Consider the following 10,323-nt stretch of genomic DNA (forward strand, 5'->3'; position numbering starts at 1 on the left):
AAAAAGAAAAAAGAAAAAGAAAGGAAGGAAGGAAAGAAAAAAAAGCAAAGAAAATCTATGGGAGGAAGCGGAGGAGTTGTATGCAAATATCCCGCCACGTTCTGACTGTGACGTTCATGACTTCTCTGTCTTGGAATCTGTAGGCGGAGTTTTCCTGTGCCAGCAGCCGCTTCACAAATAACCACTCAGAGTCTTAATATTAATTAGAAAAACTCAGCCAATAACTCAGGCTTGCTACTAACTAGCTCTTACAGCTTAACCCCCTCCTATTAATGTGTGTGCTGCCCCAGGCTCGTGGCTTTTACCTCTATCCCATTTTGTGTGTCCGACTAGTTCTCAGTCTGGCTGGTGACTCCTCTGACTCTGCCCTTCCTCATCCCATCATTCTCAGTTGGGCTTTCCTGCCTAACTTTATCCTGTTCAGCTACTGGCCAGTCAGTTTCTTCATTAAACCAATCATAGCGACATAGAGTCACACAGTGTTTGGGAGGATTATTCCACCGCAGGAATCATTCTCTTTGAAGCCTGGGGTTTGTACCTCCGTTGTCACACCGAACAGTGAACTCGATTTCTGCTGCTGATTAAGGTGAACGCAGGTTCCAATGGATCCAAACTGTTCCTTTTATAGACAACGATTACCCAAAGGTTCTAGAGACAATGAGAAAATCAAGGGAGAGCAGCCCGGTGTGCAGGACGTGGCAGAAGTGTGGCTCCTCCCCCTTCCTGAGTGAAGGAGGATTCCTGGGCTCTGGAAGGAAGGTCGGCACCAGCCACTCTCCTCCAGCTGACAGCACAGAAAAATTGGAGACCCCTGGTGTCAGATCTTTTGATCTTTCAAAGGGGGCTGGAAGTTCAAAGAACGATGCACCATATCAGATTTTTAAATACTGGCTTGACTAAAAAGAATCCAGTGCAAGCCAAACAAAATACATCTCCGAGCCAAGATCAGCCTTGCGTGGACAATTTGTGCCTTCTGTGATCATAAAAGTCAGAAAGCAGAGACACCAGGCTTCATCTTGCATCCCTATGCTGCTAGACTCAGAGAAGCAAAGCATGCTAACACTCGGCAACTTGCTGTCCCTGTACATTCTGGGCACGTGTGGGATTCTACTCCTGGCCACCTGAGCTGTACCAGGTTTTATTTGCTCAGCTAAAATCATGAGGGCTACAGCTTAATTTTCTGGGGTTTATATAATTCCTTCATCAAGTTATCTTCATATGTTGCCAAGATGAAGGTTTTGTTTGTTTTCTTGTGACGATAACCAAGGGCTGGTGTATCCCTGATGACTGCCTCAGTAGTCAAAGGCCACAGTGGTTTAGAGAAGGCCTTCTTCCTTGCAAGAGGTCTGCAGACATCCAGAATCACACTTAGACCCATCTCAGGGACAAGAGGCAGGACAGCTATCTGGCATCAAGTTTTCTTTCTGTCCCTTGCTGACTAGGCTAGACATTTCCCAACTTGAGCCATACCTCTGCATCTTCTCACAGAATGAAAAGCAAAATCCTACAAGCAGATTGTCTTGGTTTTTGTCACAGGATACCTGATCAAAGCAACTTGAGGAAGGGAGTTTGTCGTGGCAGGCATTTTGAGGGTACTGTCCATCATGGTGGGGAGTTTTAGTAGCAGGAGCCTGAGGCAGCCGGTCACAGTCGTCGGGAGCAGAGGTGAATGCTAGGACTTAGCTCATATGTTTTATTCAGTTTATTTAATTCTGTGAATTAGCCCTCACAGACATGTCCAGAAATTTTTCTTCTAGTGGTTCTAGATCCTGTCTAGCTGCCAATCAATGCTAGCCACCACACAACTAATAAAACACCGCTTTCTGCTTGTTCTTGGTGTCCACATCTCTGTGAGTGCTTAAAGATATCTCTTGCTCCTCCAGAAAATATTGGCCCCATCTGATTCAAGTAGCCCCGGCACTGGACCGCTCAGCCTTAGGGCAGGCTCTCCCCTACCTCTTTCCCTTCTCTGTGTCACCATTAACCCCCCCCCCCCCCGTGCTGAGCCCTGGGGCCAGGTTTATCGTAGAACACGGAACTAACACATAACTCTTACTACCATAGTGTCCATAGAGTGTGGAGTGGATTCTCTGAAGCCCAGCATGGTGCTTATACCAGCAACTCCTTTGGAAGGCTGAGGCTGGAGGGTTATTGTGAATTTGAAGCCATCCTAGACTATAGAGTGGGTTCCGGTCCAACCCAGGCCATTGAGTGGAACACTGTCTCATTAGGGAAAAAAAAAAAAAAAAGGAATTGGTCTTTGCTGTTGATGTCAACCCCTTTTATGCATCTAGTCCAACAGGCATCAAGAGCCACAGCCCAGGCCCATTGCTATCTTTCAGGACTCCAGTTGGCTCTGGCCCGGCCAGTGTTGGCACTCACGATTCTCCTTGCTTCCCCTGGGTCAGGCTCCACCCACATAGGAACCCTTGTCTCCCTCCTGCCCCGAGTGTCCAAGTTCCAAGGTGATGCCATCCTGGTCCTTGGGACTTCACAAATGCACAATCTGTGATGGCGAGTCTTCATGTCAGCCGGCTGGGCTGAGACACCTGGGGATTAGTGAACTGTGTTCCTGGCTGTGCCTATCGGTGTTTCTAGAGGGTTAATGAAGACTGGAAGGTGAGCCCTGAATGCAGGCAGCACCATCGTGCAGGCAGGGGACCAGCAGAAATAAAGGGGAAAGAGGAAGGCTCTAGGACCGTATCCTTTCTCTGCTTCCTGAGCTCTAGGAGGTGAGCTGCCCTAATAGTCTGCTGCACCTCCTGCCTGAGCAATGGATCTGAGAGCCAGAAGAAACTCTTCCTTAACCTGTTTACGTTGGGAATTTTTTTTTTTTTCATGGTGACAAAAATGCCAAAATAAAGCTTAAGAATTTGCTACTGTCTTCTTAAAGCAGCCGTATTATTATTAAGAAAAGTCCTTCCCCGGGATCGTCTATACCACAGAGGACACTTAAGGGCCTGGAAACAGCCCAAAGGGACGAGAAAAGACGTAGATACCAGAGTGCAGCCTCTGCCCTTCCTTTCCCATCCCTTTTTACTATCTAGTTAATGGCTCTGCCAATCATCTGGCCAACCCAGGCACGAGAAGCGCTTCCAGTTCTAGAGCCAACAGGTCAGTGTCTGTCCGTGGTCCCTTTCCTGCCTCCAACCTCCACGGCTGTCTGTTCTCTTTGACTGGGGCTCAGCCTCTAGGTGTGCTGTTCCTGCCCCTAAGGACTACTCAACCACTACAGCTATCACTCCAACTACTTCTTTTTTTATTTATTTATTTTTATTTATTTATTAAAGATTTCTGCCTCCTCCCCACCACCGCCTCCATTTTCCCTCCCCTCCCACGATCAAGTCCCCCTCCCTCGTCAGCCAGAAGAGCAATCAGGGTTCCCTGCCCTGTGGGAAGTCCAAGGACCACCCACCTCCATCCAGGTCTAGTAAGGTGAGCATCCAAACTGCCTAGGCTCCCACAAAGCCAGTACGTGCAGTAGGATCAAAAGCCCATTTCCGTTGTTCTTGAGTTCTCAGCAGCCCTCATTGTCCGACACTCCAACTACTACAACTATTATTCCTGCAGCTCCTACTCCTACAACTACTATTACCTCCTCCTCCATCGCATATGTGCTCCCAATATAATTCAGTCTTCTTGTTTGCACAGAAAACACTTTTTTACTGACTGAGCTCTCTCTTAAAACCTGCATCAAGTCTATCAATAAGAGCATCCCGCAATGAGATGGTTTAACTCCAGTTGCAAGAGACTGCTTCTAGGTCCCCAGTCTCTGTCAGTGCCTCACAAGCCTGCTGCTCATCTGGAAAGGGAGGACCCAGGGGGGTCCTCATGCTGTCCGGAACCCGCTCTCCGCCCATGCCCTTCTGTGTGTCAGAGCACCCAGAAAGTGTCGCTACACGTTACAGTCATTTACCGTGAGATCCCATCTTCCCTTGGGTTAGAGTTCCAGTGTGGCACACGTCAAGTCCCCGAGTGGAGTAGTAACTAACTCCTAGATGAGAAGGACGCAGGAGTAGGGCTAATTCTGTGCCTGAAGGAAGCCCCTGCCCCTTGTGAGCAACTAGTTCTCCATCACAGTACTGCTTTGTCTCAGATGCATGCTGCCAGCCGTGGGCAGCAGAGGGCAGCAGAGATCAGGACACGGAGTTTAACCAGAGCCTCACTTCCCAGAAAGAAAATTCAAGGCACCTGAACTCTATAGCAGGGCGGCTCCACACTCCAGAACCATTATCAACGCAGCCAGCAAGGTATTCCCTAGTCTGCACTTTCTTTCTTCTGTGACTAGGGTAGCCTTCCACTGAGACTTGCTTCTTGGAGTTAGTTTTAAATCCACTGCACAGCCTTTTTGCCTAATGAGGGCCCTGAGAGGGAGGATGTGGCCTGTGGGCACGCGCTGGTGGCAGGCTCTGGACAGGGTAGAGAACTTATACTACCCCTTTCTAAGTTCCCTTCTTCTGTCAGTGTGAAGGGGGCCAGTGCCTGGGGGCAGGACTCGCTTCTGTGGGAATTTGGGGGCACGGGAGAATTGCAGGGTATATGGAAGGCAACAGTGAACTCCTATGTGGGTCTCAGGAATTCAGCTTTCTCTCCATGGGCAGCTAGAAAAAGAGCCTTTTACAGAACTAAAGAGCAGGCCATTCCTAGGCAGGTCATCTGGTCTTCACACCCTGAAGTCCGTGACCACGAAGCTCCTGCGCCTCTCCTGGAGTCAGGGGCTCCCTGCCTCTGAGTTTTGGAGTCACATGGGTAAAATATGCAGCTTCCCTGGTGCCACCTGCACCCCCCCGCCCCTCCCCCATAGCTGGTCTCAGTGGCGCTGGGATCCATACATGACAGTCTGCCGAGATACAAGGATGGTGTCCTCCTGTGTGTGCCTGTTAGACCCTACTGCCCAAGTTCTGCGCACCCCTGTGATGGTTAATCTGTGCACTTAACTGGATTCGAAATCACTTGCGAGGCGCACTTCTTGGGCATGTCCCTAAGGGTAGGTCTAGGGAGGTTTAGCTGAGGTGGGAAGATCCATTCTGAAAGGGGCTGGCAGGGTCACATGGGCTGACATCTCAGACAGAGTCAAGAAGAGAAGGCTCACAGAGCACCGGCGTTCATCTCTCTCTGTATCCTGGCTGTGGCAATGTGACACCCCCCCCCCCGTCCCGTCCCCTTACTCTGCTGCAGGCCTTCCCCACCAGGAAGGACTGGATCTCCTCGGACTGTGAGCCAAAGCAAACTTTTCATGTCTTTCCATAATTTTCCTCCCCCGTGACCTTATTCCAGCTCTATGCAGCCTCCTGCCTGCTGCCACTGTCACTCTTACTGTAGGCCGACAGTCACCTGTGGGGTATTGAGGGGACCCAGGGAGAGGCACACAGACCTAAGGTTATGTAGGTGCCCCAGGCGAGCTCCAGATGTAAGGACACATCCTGGTGTGGGGGTCCCCCGCGGTCAGTCAAGGCCCCAGGAAACGGCACAGCTCCCACAACTCTACACAGTTCTGCTGACTCGCTCTGTCCTAAGATCTGGTGCCCCCGCATGGATAGCTGTGACCCTTGCAGGATCCTCCGGGCCCCCAAGGACTCCCGTTCACGTGTGCTGTTGTCCAGCCGGGACTCACACCTGCGGCAGATCTGGAACATGGGAGGGTGGGACCCCAGCTGACTCCTGCAGGCTGAGTGTCTGTTCTTTCACCGAGGGCACATACTGTGTGCAGAGACTGTTCCCCGGGGCCTTGGTAGACATCTAGAAGGGGTACAGGTTGGGCAGAGTTGCTCACCAGTCACCCAGCTGCGCTGACTGTGGCCTCTCTCCAGTCAGACAGCAGCAGTTTGGGGTCCAGCGTTCCTGCTTGGAGATGGGGCATGAGAGGGAGCTCATTATCGAAGGGGGTGCTTATGGGATAGGAGAGCTGCTCAAATGGCATCTTCTGGGCCCCGTGCCACCCTTTAGACTCAGTAAGGCAGGAATCTACATTTTAGCAACCCCTGTCCCATGCTTAACTTCCAGTGTTATGCTATGTGTGGGAAACACAATTTAGAAATATTCTTTTATTCTTGCGAAGGACAGAACACTTCCTTCCTTGGCACCGTTCCATTCCTGCCCCTGGTGATGCTGTGGCTCTGAGACAGCTCTCAGCTTCCCAGAATTCCTCCTCAGGTCTCAACTCAGCTCTCACTTCCTTCTTTGGAGTCATCCTTCCCAAAATGACTGCCACCTTCAGGTTGCCTCTACCACAATCCCTTCTTGGATCCTTTCCCACAAACGCAAGTGAACTTCAGTGCACTTTTAAGTTTTTGTTATTTATTTATTTATTTATTTATTTATTTATTTATTTAGAGACAGGATTTCCCAGTCTTGGCCATCCTGGAACTCACTTTGTAGACCAGACTGGCCTCGAACTCACAGAGATCCGTGTGCTTCTTTCTGCCTCCCGAGGGCTAGGATTAAAGGCGTGTGCCACCACCACTGGGTCACTGTACTATGTATGCATTTAGTTTACTCCTGTCCGCCCCCCCCCCATAGAAGCCCCACCAAGGCCTGAGCTGCTGAGGTCCCCTGTTTATCCCCAGGGCCGCTGGGATGTGAAACGCCCAGCAAGTGCCCATTGAATCGTGAGAGGCTACGCTTGCTTTCCACGGTTGATTTTTTTCTCTTCCTACCATGGGACAATGGGACAGGGAGCTTTTGGAGAAAGAGGACAATTGAGAGGAAGGGGTCACTCGAAGGAAGCTTCCAAACTCCAGGCCCTGGCATGGTGGGCTGCGCACCCCTGTCTGTGAGAAGAGAAGCCCCTAGGAAGAGCAGTGAGAGGGCCAGAGCTATCCCACCTGGAGCGATCGCTCTAACGTGGAAGGACCCATGAGGAGCCAAGCATTCTTCCTGGTGCGGCATCTGTCTGGACAGGTAGGAGGGAGGCCCCGGTGGGTTCCCGGAACCTCTGCCGAGCCTGCTTGTATGTACACGCTCTGCTGGCACGCCATGAATTGTTTTGGGGCTGTCTTGTTAGGAGATTAAGTTTTCTTTTAAAAAGATGAAAAAAAAAGAAAAGCTGGGGCCTGAGTGGAGCTGACCTCTGAGGGGGAGATGGCGGCAGAGGCTGCCGGGCACGGCGTTTGTCTAATTAATCTTCTTGTCAACAGAGTTGTTCTTGACTGGTGCCAGCCCTGACATCATCCTGCAAGCTTGTCACACCGGTTTCTACCCAGCTACAAAGGCTGCCTCTCATTGCTCCCTGCTCTCACCAACCTCCTCAGTATGGCCTGTGGTGTGGTGCTGTGGCGCTGTGGTGCTGTGGCGCTGTGGCGCTGTGGCTGGAACTCCTCTGGGGAGGAGACAAGAGGGCCCTTCCCCAGCCTCTGACCTGTAGGGACCACAACTGATAGGAAAGCTGGTCAGAGGACCAGGGAGATAAGGGGACTTCATACTAAAAGGAGCCTGGTCCCCACGAGGAGCTAGGCACTGGCCTGTTGGCAGGGCTAGACTTGGGGGTTGGGTGGGCAGAACTCAGAGATACAGGGCACATTGCTCTGGACTTCAGTGGGTCTCCCCAGAAGTAGCCCTGGAAAGTCTGGGTGGCTGAGTTATGACATGGTGCCTGTAAGGGCCCAAGATGAATGGCAGTGAGGCTGACCCAAACTTCCCTGATTGGTGGGCATCCATCACTGTGTCAGATTAGGACCTTTAACTCAGGACTCAGGCTTGCAGCAAGACTGTAGGGCTCCTATGCTGAACAGGGCACCTGGGTGGCCATGTGGCACCCTGGAGGGACTTCTCCAAGTCAAATACCAGAAACACAAGCCCTGCCTGTTGGAGTTGTTGCCAGTGTCTAGCTTGATGGCCCTCAAGCACATGGCACCACCCCTACCTTGTATGCGTGCCTGCTCAGTCACCAGGTAGTGGCAGCGTCAAGGCTTCCTCTTAGCTCCTTTTTGCTCCTCCTCATCCTCCGCTCTCTTCCTCCCCTCCTCTCCTCTTTATTCATCTCTCCTTCCTCTCTTTTTCCTCCCTTTCTCCCCCCCCCCCCCCCCCAGTTCTGGAATTTGACTCCAGGGCCTCTTGCATTAGGTCTGCATTCTATCACTGAGATACCCCTCACGGCCCCTTTGTACTTTCTTTTTTCTTTTTTTTTTTTTTTTTGATTTATTTATGTATAGTGTTCTGCCTGCATGTGTGCCCGCATGCCAGAAGAGGGCACCAGATCTCATTACAGATGGCTGTGAGCCACCCTGTAGTTGCTGGGAATTGAACTCAGGACCTCTAGAAGAGTAGCCAGTGCTCTTAACCTCTGAGCCACCTCTCCAGCCCTGTACTTTCATCTTGTGACAGAGTCACTATATTTCCTGAATTTCTAATCCTCCTGTATCGGCCTCCCAAATGATTGGACTTTTGAGCCCCCACCACCATGCCTGGATCTACCAGACTCCTTAACCAAGGAAGCCTGCAGAGACAGAGAAAGGGAGGAGGCTTCCGTGAACTTGAACAGAAAAACACGACATCATTATTTTCATTCACCTCTAACTGAAGTTTAACATTTGATTCAATTACAAATCTAGGCAGGGTGCCCTGGAGTATTAGCAGCGCCCGAGATGTTTTCTTTCCTCCAACAGAAATCACAGCTACTTTCGTGCCACATTACACTTGAGATACTTATCTCAAAACATCATCTGGACTCATCGCTATTTTGAGACGACTGTAGTTAGCAGACACGGCTTCAGCTCTCGTTAACTCATATTCTAAAAAAGAACATATATGACTGTTTCACAATTTAGAAACATTTGAAAACTGTAGTGAGTGTCGTGGGCGTGCTTTGCATTTCTCCCGTCTTTAAAATGATTTTTTTTTGCAAACAGTCTGAGTAACTCCCGGGCTTGCCAGCCTGGCGAGGGGGCTCTTCTAACGGTAAGTTATCCCTTGTTCTCTTTTCTGTCGTCAGCGCCTGCCTCCTGACCTGCCACACAGTAGATGCTCGGGACACTTCGTTGACTGAATAAATGAACGGAGACTAGTGCCTTAGTTTGTCTTTGTTCAGGCTCAGGGAATCATGCATCTTTAAAGAAGCCACAGATTCTCCCCTCCTTTTACTGTCTCTTGGGTTCTGGATGAGAACCCAGGTACACAGTGGAGAAAAACCCTCCAGTCTAAGAGCCCGGGCCGGATGGAAACTGTCTGCTAAGCAAGACCTAAGTGGCCCATATCCTTGACTGATGTAGCCACTCAGGCTTCCAACTCCTTGTGCTACAGACTGGGGGCGTTCTCTGCAGGACGTCTAGGTGATCCCAGGCTCACCGGGTCCCCTGGGAAGATAGAAGGCGCGGCCCTACTGCGCTGCCCGTTCTGGACACGCGGTGGCGCTGTGCGCCCGGTTGAAGACCCTCGCAGTGCTCAGCCGACAGGGCTGCATCTCTGGGAACCTGGTTCCGGCTTCAGGCTCCCGTGAGATAGGGTTGAGTTTCTATCTCTGTGGCCATTGGGGTCACAGCCTCGGGCTTCATTGCAGCCCCATTGTGGTTAATCAGCAGCAGCTGGCCAGCTATCCACTGGTTACCCATCAGTTACCCATCATCGCCAGGTTGGAGGTTAGAGAGCGCTGGGGTGAAGCCCCAGGATTGCTCCATATGAGACGCTAATTCAATATCAACACACTTCTCATTTCTTCAGACTGGAGCTTAGTGTTCCAGATGATGATAGACTGAAGTTCTGATTCAGCCATGCCTTACTGACGTCATTTGCAAAAAAAAAAAAAAAAAAAAAAGTGGGTAAAAACGCTCCGGGCAGCCCACAGGTTTGCAGGAGCCAGTGCTTCCGCAGAGCAAGAACACTTTTGTTAGCGCATATGCTCCCGGCCAGACATTGTCTGTGGTATTGATTTCCGTAATGCAAGCCTCACTGTCACCCAGAAAGGACAACGTTCGTTCGTAGTATTGTTGTGGAGTGAACGCCCACATTTCTGTCCCCAGCCTGGCACTATGCAAATGACCAAATGCAGGTCAACCCTTGTACTGTTTTTCCAGTAGAGGGACCAGAGCGTGCAGTTTGCAGTTTAACGGCCCCGCCCTAGCCTCCTCCTACCGCTCTAGTTGGGTCCCCGTTCCAGGTCTCAGAGGATTATGGCAGAGGGAGGGGCCCATGCCGTCTTCGTGTTTTGAGAGAGAGAGAGAGAGAGAGAGAGAGAGAGAGAGAGAGAGAGAGAGAGAGAGAGAGAGAGAGAGAGAGAGAGTCATAATACTTGGAGCGCGGTTTAGCATTCGCCCTTAATTCCCTTAAAATAAAAATGACAAACTGACCCTTGGTAAGGCAAATCCTGGCTCCTCAAACTGGGACTGCTCA

Source organism: Alexandromys fortis, unplaced genomic scaffold (assembly GCF_014885135.2).
Source record: "Alexandromys fortis isolate MF-2015 unplaced genomic scaffold, M_Fortis_MF-2015_v1.1 scaffold_146, whole genome shotgun sequence".
Taxonomy (NCBI): domain Eukaryota; kingdom Metazoa; phylum Chordata; class Mammalia; order Rodentia; family Cricetidae; genus Alexandromys; species Alexandromys fortis.